Source organism: Mchenga conophoros, linkage group LG14 (genome assembly GCF_057382185.1).
Source record: "Mchenga conophoros isolate Kocher_MC1m ecotype Shallow Benthic linkage group LG14, M_conophoros_male_GT1.1, whole genome shotgun sequence".
In the NCBI taxonomy this organism is placed as follows: domain Eukaryota; kingdom Metazoa; phylum Chordata; class Actinopteri; order Cichliformes; family Cichlidae; genus Mchenga; species Mchenga conophoros.
Window position 1 is genome coordinate 40,264,560 of NC_140539.1, and position 14,963 is coordinate 40,279,522.

General features: G+C 42.2%; 1 protein-coding gene across 1 annotated transcript in view; it reads right to left on the reverse strand.

The window, feature by feature from the left end:
• LOC146560418 (uncharacterized) overlaps window positions 1–14,963 on the reverse strand; it is a 358,436-nt gene that overhangs the window by 316,001 nt on the left and 27,472 nt on the right. The gene's annotated exons all lie outside the window — the stretch shown is intronic.

Consider the following 14,963-nt stretch of genomic DNA (forward strand, 5'->3'; position numbering starts at 1 on the left):
GAAAAACACTTTCAATACACATTTAGGCCACTTTGAATACTGCTGTGATTTGACATATACAGTTAGGTCCATATGTATTTGGACACTGACAGAAGTTTTGTTTATTTACCTGTTTACTGAAACATATTCCCATTCTACACTGGATTTCAGGTAACGCTTGACGGCTCGTAAAGCTTGCGTGAGCTTGTCTTTGAGTAGAAGATGGAGACGGGGTGCTTAGCTTATTAATTACTTCAGATAAGGTACCGATAAAAACTGAGCTGATTTCTGAATGAACAGAAGTGACAGCAGCAGCTTGGGGGGAGTTGAATTAAAAGACTGATTAGGGGAAAATAATCTTCTATAATAATAACCCCACAAATCGTCCGAGAGCAGAGTGCGAGGCCACTGAACTTCATCGGAGATGATAAGCCATTTAGAAGCAGTCAGAACCGTGAGTCGACTTAGAGAGTGGTCTCGAATAATTGTGTCGAGGGTGGATACTAGATAATGCTAGTCCTTATCTACGAATGATGGATATGGAAGGAACCCGGATTCTGCAGCGGAGGCAGGTTGCTGGACGGGCCCCTCGGAAGGCAAACAAAGGCTGGTGCGGTTCTCCAGAACCCCCAGCGGGAACAACAGATGAAGGCCGGACGGGCCCCTCGGACCCTCCAGCAGGACCAGGTTGCAGAACAGAGGACTGGGGAGAGGAGTGGCGATGGCAAGGGCGACATTTCCTTCTGGAAGAGGGAACCGGTGGAGAAATGGAGACCACCTCCTCCTCCGACCACATAGCCGCCAGGAAAAAGGCAGGTGAACGGACAGGCGAACAAGGTCCCGACTGACGGGAGGAAGGAGACGAAGTCTGTGACAGCGTTGAGGCAGGTGGAGAGTGTGTGTTGTCCTGGGGCAGCGGTAAAGAAGTGGAGGTGGAAATAGAGAGAGCAAGCTCGCCAGCCCTGACTTGCTCCCTCCAGGCAGCTATGGAGCTGCCCAGCACAGTGACCGTAGAAAACAGATTTAGCCGAGGGTTGCTCCGAATGACAGCGTCTACTGCGCTTAGCCCAACCGCCATTGTTCTCAAATCCTTGGCCTGGGCAATGCGGTCAAGAAGCTTAATCATCTGATCCATCTCAGCGTTAAACTCAAAGGCTGAAGAGTCTGCAGGGTCCATGTTCTGGTCGCATCGTTCTGTCATGAATCGCTGTGTGGCAGACAGGAGTTGAACCCAAAATTAGGCACGTTTAAACACAAAGAACTCAGCTTTATTTGCTGGCAGGGGAAAGTTATACAAAAGCAAACTAAACTAAACTCACAGTGAGATCCACACAGCATGAGGGCAGCAAGACTAAGACTCCAAGGTAAACCTACGCAAACAAAACACACAGCAAGATAAGGGTAGATCACAACATAGACAAACTGAAACACAGGGCTTAAATACACAGAGGAGCAATCAGGGAACGGGCAACAGGAGGGAAACACAGCTGGGGCAAATCAGGCCTAACGAAACAGGGGAAGATACATTAACATAAGACATGCACCTCCAAAGTAAAACAGGAAACATAACACAGACTGAACTTAAAGACACAGACTCACAGGCACTGCAACAGAGGGAACAGAGACGTGAACCATAAGACAGAACTCTAACAAAGAAACCGAAGACTAGAAATGACAAATAATATAATAAACTCAAAACCCTGGGTCAACAACCCAGGCATCCTAACACAAGTAGGCCTGCAGAGCGAGAGCGAAGTGCTCTAATAGGGTGATATGGTACTACAAGGTCATTAAGATAAGATGGGGCCTGATTATTTAAGACCTTGTATGTGAGGAGCAGGATTTTGAATTCTGGATTTAACAGGAAGCCAAAACAGGAGAAATCTGCTCTCTCTTTCTAGTCCCTGTCAGGACTCTTGCTGCAGCATTTTGGATCAGCTGAAGGCTTTTCAGGGAGTTTTTTGGACTTTCTGATAATAATAAATTACAGTCGTCCAGCCTGGAAGTAATAAATGCATGAACTAGTTTTTCAGCGTCACTCTGAGACAGGATATTTCTAACTTTAGAGATGTTGCACAAATGGAAGAACGCAGTCTTACATATTTGTTTAATATGTGCGTAGAAGGACATGTCCTGGTCAAAAATGACTCCAAGGTTCCTCACAGTGTTACTGGAGGCCAAGGTAATGCCATCCAGAGTAAGAATCTGGTTAGATACCATATTTCTAAGCTTTTCAGGGCCGAGTACAATAACCTCAGTTTGATCTGAACTAAGAAGCAGAAAGTTAGCGGCCATCCAGGTCTTTATGTCTTTAAGACATTCCTGCAGTTTAACTAATTGGTGTGTGTCATCTGGCTTCATGGACAGATAGAGCTGGGTGTCATCTGCATAGCAGTGTAAATCTATGCTATGTCTTCTAATGATGCTGCCTAAGGGAAGCATGTATAATGTAAACAGAATTGGTCCTAGCACTGAACCCTGTGGAACTCCATAATAAACCTCAGTGTGTGAAGAGGACTCTCCATTTACATGCACAAACTGGAGTCTATTAGATAGATATGATACAAACCACTGCAGTGCAGTACCTGTAATACCTACAGCATGTTCTAATCGCTCTAATAGGATATTATGGTCGACAGTATCGAACGCTGCACTGAGGTCTAGCAGGACAAGCACAGAGATGAGTCCACTGTCAGAGGCCATAAGAAGATCATTTGTAACCTTCACTAAAGCTGTTTCTGTGCTGTGATGAGCTCTGAAACCTGACTGAAACTCTTCAAATAAACCTCTGCAGATGATCTGTTAGCTGTTTGACAACTACTCTTTCAAGGATGTTTGATATAAAGGAAGGTTGGAGATTGGCCTATAATTAGCTAAGACTGCTGGGTCTAGAGATGCTTTTTGAGTAAAGGTTTAACTACAGCCAGCTTGAAGGCCTGTGGTACATAGCCGATCATTAGAGATAGGTTGATCATATTTAAGATCGAAGCATTAATTAATGGCAGGACTTCTTTGAGCAGTTTTGTAGGAATGGGGTCTAAAAGACACGTTGATGGTTTGGAGGAAGTAATTATTGAAGTTAACTCAGAAAGATCAACTGGAGAAAAAGAGTCTAACTTAACATCAATGGTACTAAGAGTAGCTGATGAAGTCATTACTAGTTAATGTTATTTAATATGAAGGTAATAGCAGAGTGTTACAGGCATAGCCCGAAAGCATGTAGCCTCATGGGCAGTGTAGTCCGTGCTGCAGGGAGAATGGACTGCCATACCCGTTAAGTGTCTGTGAGCGAGTGTCTGTGTACGAGTTGTCATCGAGGAGAAACGGGAGCTGGAAGCATGTAAATATAATAATAACCACTGCAGCCAAGAAGAGTGCCTGACGAGCCCAGCTGTGAGTAAGCTATTAAGACTCGACTGTACGCTGTGTTCGTGTTTCCTCTGAAACAATAAGCTCCGTTGGAGCCTTTCAACGCCTCTCTCTGTCTCTAGCAAAGTTGACCCACACAACAAAGTAAAGCTAGTTTTCAGCTACGAGCCCGACACAAACCTGACGTATCAGCCAGAGGTCCCTTTACTACGGTTCGGAGCCGCGGACCTGTTTTATATACGCGCGAATAGTTTTCTATACGAGATCGCTGCAAAAAGTGCAGCCTTACCTAATGTCCACCTACTGTTACTCATTTATATGAAGATTTAAACATCTGGTTGGTGTTGGTGTGGCGAGTATAACTCCGAAATGACAACACAGGCACGGCTTCTTCAAGACGGGCGCTTTGCTGCATTTATTGAACGCCGTGAAAACTACAAACATAAAACACAAAGGCTCGTGGCCACCTGCCACTTCGGAGGTCCTAGAACAATAACTTTACAGTCCTGTGCATTCTTGAACAGCTGGTAGACTAACCAGGCTTTTGCAGATAGCTCGCTGAACTCCTTAGCGTGATTATTAAAAGTGGGCTCACAGCCTATATTATCACGCCCAAACCTCGCGATAATAGCGGTGTAACAAAACTGGTTCTTTGTGACAAGATAAACACACCTTTACAATATTGTCCACAGAAATGTACAAGCAAGAACATTTTAACTGCTGGAACCATCTATTAAACTTCTTTATACATAAGCCATTTCTGTGACACTTACAGCGAGTATCCTTCAGTAACAGTAACAAACCACACAACCTGCATTTGAAATGTTGGCTACCACAGCAGTGTAGTATTGCAGCATGGCATTTGGGTCTTCTAACTAAACTAGGAAAACTTCACACACAAACAGCACCCATCCCTGTGGATCATTGTAAATGCCATTGGAAACACACCGTGTTATGTTGCCAGTTTGAAAGCTGATGTTAACATTTCATAGCAGTCAGCAGCCAGTGGAAGGTTCAGAGGATGATGTCATTCTGCTGCTGGGGGCGTCTGCTGAGCTGAAGGCTTTAAAAGAAGCTGGTCTGATGCACTCACTGCTTTTTGACTTTTCGGAAGGTTTTCAGTTAAAAACTCTGACAGGTTCCTTTCATTTGCTCTGTGAAATATTGTTATGCAGTTACACATTTCTCATCAGTTCATGTGTGTTTTTATATGAAAATATTTGGTGTAAGTATTGTTCATTAAGCTGATTGTGACGGACCTTTGCATCATGATAAACTTCACAGAGGGCTCATACTTCATCCTTGGTGCCTACTTTGATGCCGGGCCTACAAAATACTTGTTTTTCTTGCTTCTCTTTTCTTTATATTTTTTAATCATTACTGCCAATGTCCTGCTGATTGTGGTTATCTGTGTGAACAGAAGCTTACATGAACCTATGTACATGTTTCTGTGCAGCCTGTTTGTGAATGAGCTGTATGGTAGCACAGGGCTGTTTCCGTTCCTCCTGGTTCAGATCCTCTCTGATGTTCACACTGTTTCTGCTCCTCTCTGCTTCCTGCAGGTTTTCTCTTTGTACTCGTATATCGTTGTGGAATTTTTGACCTTAGCCGTCATGTCTTATGACAGTGGTTGTTCATCTGCCCTAATTTATTTATTTATTTAAAGAACCCATAGGTGGGAATGTGAGTTGTCTGTCTCTGCGTGTTAGCCCTGCGACAGACAGGCGACCTGTGCAGGGTGCAGGGTATGGTAGCTGGAATATGTTACGTCTGGTTCAGTTTGGGTAAGAAGGAAAAACAGCCGAGTCCGTGTAGGTGACAAACATAGTGATTTTATTACATACTTCTAAGACAGAAGCATGGGAAGACAAGCGTACAGCCACAGATCTCCAAAGAGTGGACCGTTCCCCATCCTTATATAAACCCATGATGACATCACACAGTTAGACCTTACTGGAAATGATAACAGTCTCCCCATAGTCCAAAGTTCTCCTTATACAAACATCAGATGATACTTTAGAGAAAAACAAGTGTGTGACATGTCATGTTGTGCAGTTCTGTGAGCCTGTGTGTCCAACTAGAGAATGTCCTGACATGACCTCCCTGTGTAAATAAGGGTGAACGTGCGTGTTTACATAACTCTCTATGTGCATGTTCTGATGTAGGCCTGCAAATGAATTAGAACAAGGTCCTGCTGGACCCTCCAGTTATGGACGGTGAATACAATGCTGTGGATACCATTTGAGACTTGATTACAATGATGATAACCTGCATACATTAATCTTTACTCAGATTACCATAGATATAAAACAAAGATTATACTGTCATCAGATTCCACAATGGTAAATGATTAATGATTGATACTTCTAATTATAACTGTGATCATAAGAATACAAAATAAAATATCTCCTGGTCACATTCCTCCTCTTTGGGCTGGCTTGCCAGCCCAACTCACACCAGGATTTGTCTCCAAACCAAACAAACACGTTATGACACTTATCAACCCCAACACCTCCGTTGTTTTCCAATTTTCCCACAACCCAGCTGTTCTTTTAGCTTCAGACTCGAGTTTCAGCCTGTCACGCTTCAGGCCCCTTCACCACCTCCTCTTGGAGTGAAGAAACGCCCTCGGATTCTTCTTTCTTCGACTTCAGTCGTTACACAGATCTGGGGATTATCCTGCCCCACTTTCAAACAAAGATCTGTGTGTTTGTTGTCCGTTGTCACCGCCGTGTCCCCCTTTTTGCCAAAAGCCTCTCGAACCTCGTTGGTCTCTGGTGTTCCTAGTTTTCGCCAACCCCTTCCTGGTTATCGCTGTGGTTATGGGATCCATCTTCTCAAGGAGCCCCAAGGCCATGACACTTGACCCCAGTTGCTGTGAAGGGTCCCCATATCTCCGTGTCCCCGTCTGGTATCTGTTCCCTTCTCTGCAAGAGATAGAAAGCCAACACCTCTCCTGCGCTGGCTCTCCTAACCTAATGTTGTTGACTTTGTTTATTCCAATCCTATGCCATGCTTATGTGTGTAAGCGTGCATGCACTTAACCCTCTGCACGTGAAGTCAATAGCTCCAATATATCAATCCGATCCGTTGTCGGATGAAGCTTTTGACCTTCACAGACTAAGTGCCAGCTCCTTATAAGCACATTTGCAATGTGTGTATAAAAATGAACAACAGACCTCAAACAAATTGGGCATTCTTAATTCTAACTTAAGTTAAGTCACTGGTTCCCTAAATTGACTAGAAACCTCTAATTTTGCCATACCTAAATCATTAACACACAAACGAAATCATAGACCCCTGCTATAGCTTTTTGCCTTATGAAGCTGAGCACAAATTCTATAATGAGCAACAACCTGCAATATGTACCAAAAATCTTCATGGTTACACCTGCAATTAAAGATCAGATGCATTTTATATCTGTTTTAATTCTTCCTTATATAGAACCTCCTCAGTTTCAGGTTAGTTGCGATTAGTCTCAATTAATCGTTCTAGTTGTATTTTGCAATTCAGCTAAAAAGCAAACCTGTTAAAGCAAACAGCTTATTTACAACCACCTGCAAATCATAAGAGTAATAAAAGATTCAGCACAACAGACAAGTATCATGTTCCGGTTTCTCCAATCATTAAATCACTTTTATTGCCACAATTTGTTTTATTCACACTTGGGCAATATTACTCCAAGAGAGAGAGAGAGAGAGAGAGAGAGAGAGAGAGAGAGAGAGCCCCTAATGGCCAGTTAGTGGGCTCTAGGTTAAACTGTCCCCAAATTAGTTATTTGTTATTATTACTTGTTTTCATGTCACTTGTCTGTTTTCTACTGCACCCTTCTCACGCATTCTTAACAAAGCAAAGCAAACATTAGCAGCACATCCACATTCCAGAGGTGCTATAAAAAGATTTCCTGTAAAAAGAATCACACATAAATTCATCCACCCTCTTGTTCTATCTCGGTGGAGGTTAACCTTAAGTCGTAGTCAAGTCTTGTCAGCTTTTACCAGTCAGTCCGTTTGTTTTATTTCCAGTCTTTCATCCATTCATTCATTCATCCATTTTTTCTTTCTTTGCTGATAGTGGAAACCATCGCCGCATTTAGATTTCCGCCCTCAGCAAAATGAGCTCATTTCAAAAAGAAAAAGAAGAACTTGAGATCGGATTACCTCGCTGAATCCTTTTTTGGGCAGGGACTCTCATTTTCTAATTGTCCCCACAAGTGTTTCCTCCAGAACCCATTTCAATGCGGAGAAACTCACTTACAACAATTTTCTCGCTGACGTGTAATGCTTGTAATTTCCGATGTGCAGATCTGCTTAAAGAAAAGATTCACAAACAAAAATCAGTGCACTGTTCAAAATATAAAACAAAATAAAATAAAAGATAACAAAAACAAAAATACCCACGCCCGGGTCTTAGGACTTGTCACTGAATATTCCTCCCATCAATAAAAATACCCACCTAAACCTACACAGAGTCAAATCAACACCACCTCAACCTTTTCCTATTCCTAAACCTATATGTTTTGCGTTCGTGAAACAAAATAGAACCGTTTCCATATTAAGTAATTTGAGCTCTTGAAATGTTTTAATTCTCTTAATTCTGCCTGTTTATTTCAACACTTATTCAATGACTTTTATTCAACTGCTACTTGGTCACTCAAATCTTAGCTGTTCAAATTGCCTAGAGTTCAACAAAGTCTAGATCCCCGTTATCATGAAACTTGAACGGGTGTACGATGATTTACTTACAGTAATTTAGAATCATCACTCAACCTAGCTCTTCTACTGGCACTGCGTGACTTTTCTCACACTGGAAACCAGAATTTAGTACAGAACTTTAATACCTCAGGCAATCGTGTTCAAGGGCTGCCCCCCCTTTCTCTTCTTTGTCCGTGTGTTCCTCCTTTTATTAAGTCTCCATCACAATGATGTGGCGCTCTGAAATAAGACTCACACTGTTAATTCATCGTTTTCACTCTGCACCACTGCTCAGGCTGTTTTCTTTTCTTTTTAGTGTACAGTAAACAATTGAGTCGAGGCCTTAAGCCCCAGATATCTCGCACGGGCATCGTTTTCATAACCAAACCGCTCTGGACTCTGCTCCCCAAACCACACAAATGCCCTCTGGACTTATTATTGTAACAGATTCTGTATTTGGATTTGTTGTGTGCAGCATTGAGCCTTTGTTAATAAAGCATTCTTCATTGCAGCAGCTGGAGCATTGTGTGTCACTTCTTAGTGAATTGAATCAACATTTTGATTTTGGTGCATGGGTGTGTATCAGTTTTCACTCACTCAACGAGTGCATAAGTGTTCATGTGTGTGTTTCTCTTTTTGTGTGTTGGGGTGTGTTTGTGTTCATCACCTTCCTGCTCTGTTGTTTGGGTAAACCAGCGGCCTGAAGCATGCCCTGAGGTCCTGCCCTCCTCTTTGGGTCTGTTTGCATCCGTTGTTGCAGCTGCCTGCATCTTCTCCTTGTAACTTGACCCTTTTGCTTCTGTAGCTCCTTCAGGGCTTGCTCCTGCTGTTGGAGCTTTGCATCAGGTCTGGCGACCTCCTGCTCCAGCAAGCTTCCGCCTGATTTCAAGTCCTGTATGTGGGACTCCAAGTCTGACTGATGAGTTCAATTAGCAGCCAGCTCCTCCGGAGCCATGCTCAATTTCTGCTCTGATGCCTTGAGCTCTTACTGAGGGCAAACACCTCAGAGTCTTTTCCTTCCACGTCAGATTGGAGTCTATTTATGTTGTCTTTACTTTGCTCCACGGCCTTCTGCAGCTCTGCTGTTCGGCTCTTCTCAGAGGTCAGCATTCTTTTGCTCACCCTCCCTTTTCCTCCGGGCTTAATGCGCGTCTCGTCACAGGTCTGTCAGCTGACACAGTCTGGGAATTTTCCCCCGTGTAGTGAAACGGGCTTTAGGTTTAGTGCTCTCCGTCTCTGCTGCATGAGATCGCTTTTTTGCAGCACTGTTGACATCCTCAAGTTGTTGTTGTGAGTCCAGCTGCTGTGGCCTTCAGGGGTCAAAGGGTCAAAGATGGTCGCGGAGAGGGCAACGATGGTAGAGGGGAGGGTAGGAGTCCAGGTCAGCTTCGGCTTTCAGAAAAAACAAAAACAAAACAAAACAGGTGAACAGGAAAATGATGTTGTGTTGGCTGTGCTGTGTTGGCTGTGTTATCCAGAGAGGGGAGAAACACCGGGGTCACCTCTCCCCCCTTTTTGTTTTTTCTTATAACCCCCCAAGTTGACAGGACAACACAGGTACGTGTTAAAATTCTTAAGATCCTGTTTAGAAACCTAAAAAGGAATTTTCTATCATTCAGTAGTCATTTGTCTTAAACAATCAACAAAAACATGTCCCAATTCGACCCTTTTAACCACTAAATTTGTCGTGTCTTCACTTAATCATCAGACCAGTGTCTTTGTCTTTTGACGTTAAGTTGTTGTCTTGCAACCCAGAGAGTTTATTTGTCAGTAGTGGATAAACTATATCATTTAAAAACAGGTGTATGTTAAGTGTCGCTACTTTAATCTTGCATGTACGTGCACATGTATGTAAGCTGTTTCTTCATTGCATGTATGGGTGCTTCTGTATATAGAATAAAATAGAATAGAATTCAACTTTATTGTCATTGCACATGCACAGGTACAGGGCAACGAAATGCAGTGTATGGGTTAATTTAACTTTTTCTCAAATGAGGCATTCCTCTAACATGCACATGTGTCTGTTCCTCACACTTCTCATACCTGTCTCTGGTTGTGTGTGGTTTTATTTGTTTCAGTCATTTACCAGGAACATCTTTTCCTTTTTTCCATGTCTTCCGCCAGAGGTTAACACTGGTGAGATTCAGGGACACAGCACCCAGAGCAGTTCAGCGAGAAAAACCTGCCTAAAACTACATTCTCTCTTTTTTTTTCTTTTTGTTTTCCGGGAGGGGTGGGGACAACTCTGGTGTCCAGCCGTGAATTTTTAGCCAAAGCTTGGCCTGTCTTCTGCTGCCGTACTCAGGTTTCCAGGTTAAGAAAAAACACCTGTATGAAGACACTAAACATACATTTAGTATTTGTATAAACATAACTGCCTAAATTATTGAAGTCTTGAGGAGGGTAGATTTAACTCTTTACTAACTTTAAACCCCACAAGTAAAAATTTCATATGTTCTTGACTGCAAACACAAAAACTGCTTGATGTTATTACTAATCATTTTCCTCCACAACACTCCAAATCCTGTTCTCTCTTGTGTCCAGCAGGGGAATAAGGTGACCTCTACTCCCACTGCTTCCCCAGTCAGAGACAATATCTCACTCACACTTCCACACTTTATTGTTTTCCCTTTTTCTTGACTATTCTTATTTCACAGAAAATCAACTGACCTACTTCTCCTTCCTCTTCTGTCATGCAGAAAGTCACACACACACAGCACTCGGCCCCCACCTTGTCTTTCTCTCACAGACACACCTACACACACACACACACACTCTAATCGTCCTTTCACAACAAAACTTCACAAACGTCTAATACAACAGTTTTAAGCACGCAAAGCCAGCGAAAATTCACTCTCACATTCACTTTCCTAACAACTACAAAGTTTTCACATACAAAAATAATCCAGACAATCTACCATGCACCGTTTTCCCTCCTTATACGAGAGACTCAACCAACTTTTTTAAAAGACTTTATATACACAACATCAAATGAAGCACAGATCTCTGCCTTTTCCAGGTAGAGAAGAAATACGACCCAACTAAAAAATCTCCCAGCAATCACACAAAGTTCTCAAATTTTGTCAAGATATTTATCCCCGCACTCCTACCTTACGGGAGTTTTACACAAGGGATCATTACTCCTTGAATTCTATTAAACCATAGTCACATTAGGAAATCACAAACACAAGACTACAAGGTTTAGTTTATTTAATATACTGAAATCTTTTAACCATACCTCTGAGACCCCCTTTCACCTAACAAAGAGAAGCTCAGAAGGACAGAAATGGAGAAATAGGGAGATGAAACCAAGGGCCGCAGCTGTACACACACACACTCTCCTCTTCTCTAACAGCGAGAGAAGAGAAAGGCGTTTTCGTTTTTTCACACTCTGGATCCACACAGAAGAAATTCAACAACACAAGACAGTTTATACAATTTACACTTTTAAATTCACACACACACGGGTAATTTATATCCTATATACACACGGGCCCGCATAGACGTCATATGCTAGAAGAGGTTACACCTAACTTTTTGACTAATTTAAAAGCACCTATAGCCCAGGCCTAGCCTTGCTGGTCAATACACGCCTCGGGAACGCCCTCCCGAGAGCGCTCGAATTCCTAAGAAAACACCATATGCCAGAACAACTTTATCTCACTTCTCTATTTCTCTGCTGGTGTTCCTAAAGTTTTGACTAATTTAAAAGCATCTTTCAGCCCAGAGCCCGGCTCTTGCTGATCAATTACCGTTTCAAGTACGCCGCCTTGAAGAACGGTCAAATTACTAAATTCTAATTACTTTTAAAACTACTTCCCCGCCAGGAAAACACGGAGCTCCACCGGCCACGTGACACATCACAGTTCACGCTTTGGCTTTACTTAAAGCTCAGTGTGCCCAACGTTTAGATAGGATGCAGCCAGGTCTAACCTTCTTAATCAATCAATGCAGTAGAAGGCAATCACTCATAGATTACCTGGCCAATTAACCGGGAGTCCCAAGTCCCCAGCGGGAGGCCAAAACCGGGCAAAAGCCTAACCACGCGTCCGCGGTCAGGTGTCAGCGCCACCTGCTGAACAAACTGCATTCTTAGAGAGCCTAGCTTCTCAGTCCTAAACGAATTTACTTGTTTTAAAAGCCTCACTGTTGGACCCCTGCCATCCAGTTTCATTTATCTGAAGCCCGAGACCGTCTCTGCTACCCAATTAAAACCAAATGCCCTACACTACCCAGGTGACTGCTGGCATCCAGTCAACCCACATTTAAACCTCTTAAACCGTATTTATTTGCTTCCACACACCTTAAACCGTATTAACTTAAACACATAACTTCTTAACTCAAAATTCACCCCCAAAATAAACAGCAATAAATTTAGTCAGACTACTATGCCCTATTTTAAAACTAATTACTCAAGATCACTATGGACCAACGCCAGAAGCCCAGACTGAGTGAATATTATTTAATTAAATTTAGTTTTAACTTCCAATATAGCGCCTTTGGATAAAAATCAACAGGTGGCACTCACCTTTCCTTTTCTTATTCCGCCTGGCGTCACTCAGATAAGCTGCTGGCTTCCGCCCCTGTTTGTCACCCACACGATAGCTGCAAGCTCCCCTCTCCCCCAACCGGAGTTTCGGCACCAAGTTGTTACGTCTGGTTCAGTTTGGGTAAGAAGGAAAAACAGCCGAGTCCGTGTAGGTGACAAACATAGTGATTTTATTACATACTTCTAAGACAGAAGCATGGGAAGACAAGCGTACAGCCACAGATCTCCAAAGAGTGGACCGTTCCCCATCCTTATATAAACCCATGATGACATCACACAGTTAGACCTTACTGGAAATGATAACAGTCTCCCCATAGTCCAAAGTTCTCCTTATACAAACATCAGATGATACTTTAGAGAAAAACAAGTGTGTGACATGTCATGTTGTGCAGTTCTGTGAGCCTGTGTGTCCAACTAGAGAATGTCCTGACATGACCTCCCTGTGTAAATAAGGGTGAACGTGCGTGTTTACATAACTCTCTATGTGCATGTTCTGATGTAGGCCTGCAAATGAATTAGAACAAGGTCCTGCTGGACCCTCCAGTTATGGACGGTGAATACAATGCTGTGGATACCATTTGAGACTTGATTACAATGATGATAACCTGCATACATTAATCTTTACTCAGATTACCATAGATATAAAACAAAGATTATACTGTCATCAGATTCCACAATGGTAAATGATTAATGATTGATACTTCTAATTATAACTGTGATCATAAGAATACAAAATAAAATATCTCCTGGTCACAAATAGCAACATACCCAAGGATGAGCAGAAGAGCATGACTGATGTGATGAAACTGGGATGTTGTTACACTTAATTATTGGAAACACGACTAAAACTAAACTGAAACTAATCAAAACTAAACTGAAACTAAAGATTTTCAAAAAAATAAAAACTAAACTAAACTAGCAAACAATTGGTAAAAACTAATTAAAACTGATATAAAAATGAAAATCTGAAGTCAAAACTAAATAAAAATAAAAACTAATGAAAATTGCAAAACTATTAAAACCCTGGTTTCATTCTTGGAGGTTACATGGATGTTGGAAGTTTAAAACTCCTATATCATCATGATCATTGCTGCCAACAAGTCTCTGATTGTGGTTATGTAACACTGATGAAGCGCTAATGAATGAATACAGGCTAGGTATTGAGTGAAATATTAGGTTATCATTAATCAGAAGATTTAGGAATGCTACTGGAGCTGATGGGCAGTAATTAATAAATACACACAACGCTTTTGCAGGTACCGTGTATTTAACTGAAACCAAAGAAAAATAACAAGAAAAGAAAAGGAAAACTTAAATAATCACTCCTGCTGCAGCTATTCAATTAACCGAAAAACCCAGTGGGTGTCACAGGCTGGGTCTCTGACCCAGCGCTCTGAGTTCATTTTTGTATTTGTCTCATTTTGATATGTGATTAGTTTTTGTGTCATTTCCTATCTAGCTTTAGTTTAAGCTGTTATTTATTATTGTTCCCTTGGTTTTCTATGTTTTGGGTTCTTGTATTATTCATCACGTATTAGGTCTGTTAAGTTGAGTTGTCATGTCTAGTTTTAGTGTTTCCCGTTTTATTCTGACAGTGTCATGTGTTCTTTGTTCATTGTATTTAGCTTTCCTCCTCCTGGTCCTGTCATTAGGTTTATGTCAGTCAGCTGTTCCCCCATGTGTCTCCACTTCCCCTGATGGCCTGGCCTGTATTTGTATAGCGCTTTACTAGTCCCTAAGGACCCCAAAGTGCTTTACACAACCAGCCATCCACCCATTCACACACACATTCACACACTGATCACCTCATGTATGTATTTAAGCCCTCTGTTTTCTGCATGTCATTGTCGGGTCGTCTGTTTATCTCACCAGAGTTACAGTTATAGTCATAGTCTTCGCCCGTTTTTCCACCATAGTCATAGTTACAGTCTTTGTCATTGTATGTTATAGTTTTTGTTTCTTAGTGGGTTTTTTGTCAGTTTGCTTTCGGTTCCTGGTTAACCCCTGCCGTCATCTAATAAAGGATCACTTTTCTGTTTAAACTTACAACTCCTCGTCTTCATCTGCTTTTGGGTCCTGTTTCCATACACATCGGCGCACCCCGCCGTGACAGTGGGGGTGCACAAAGACAACTAAGCAAATTCTTCTGGCTTAGACCAAGCAATACAGATTCTCAAAAAGAGTTCCCCATAAATAACACATGTTAACATCAAAAACACTGATCCACACTGAAGTCCGTGAGTTTTATCTGAATGTCCATGAGAGATGTCCAAGCGCTGTTGTCCATAAACGGGGGGAATGGTGTGTATGATTGTGGAAATCAGTGCATTTGGTGTATTCCTACCCAACCAGTGCCGATCCTATCAGCTGTT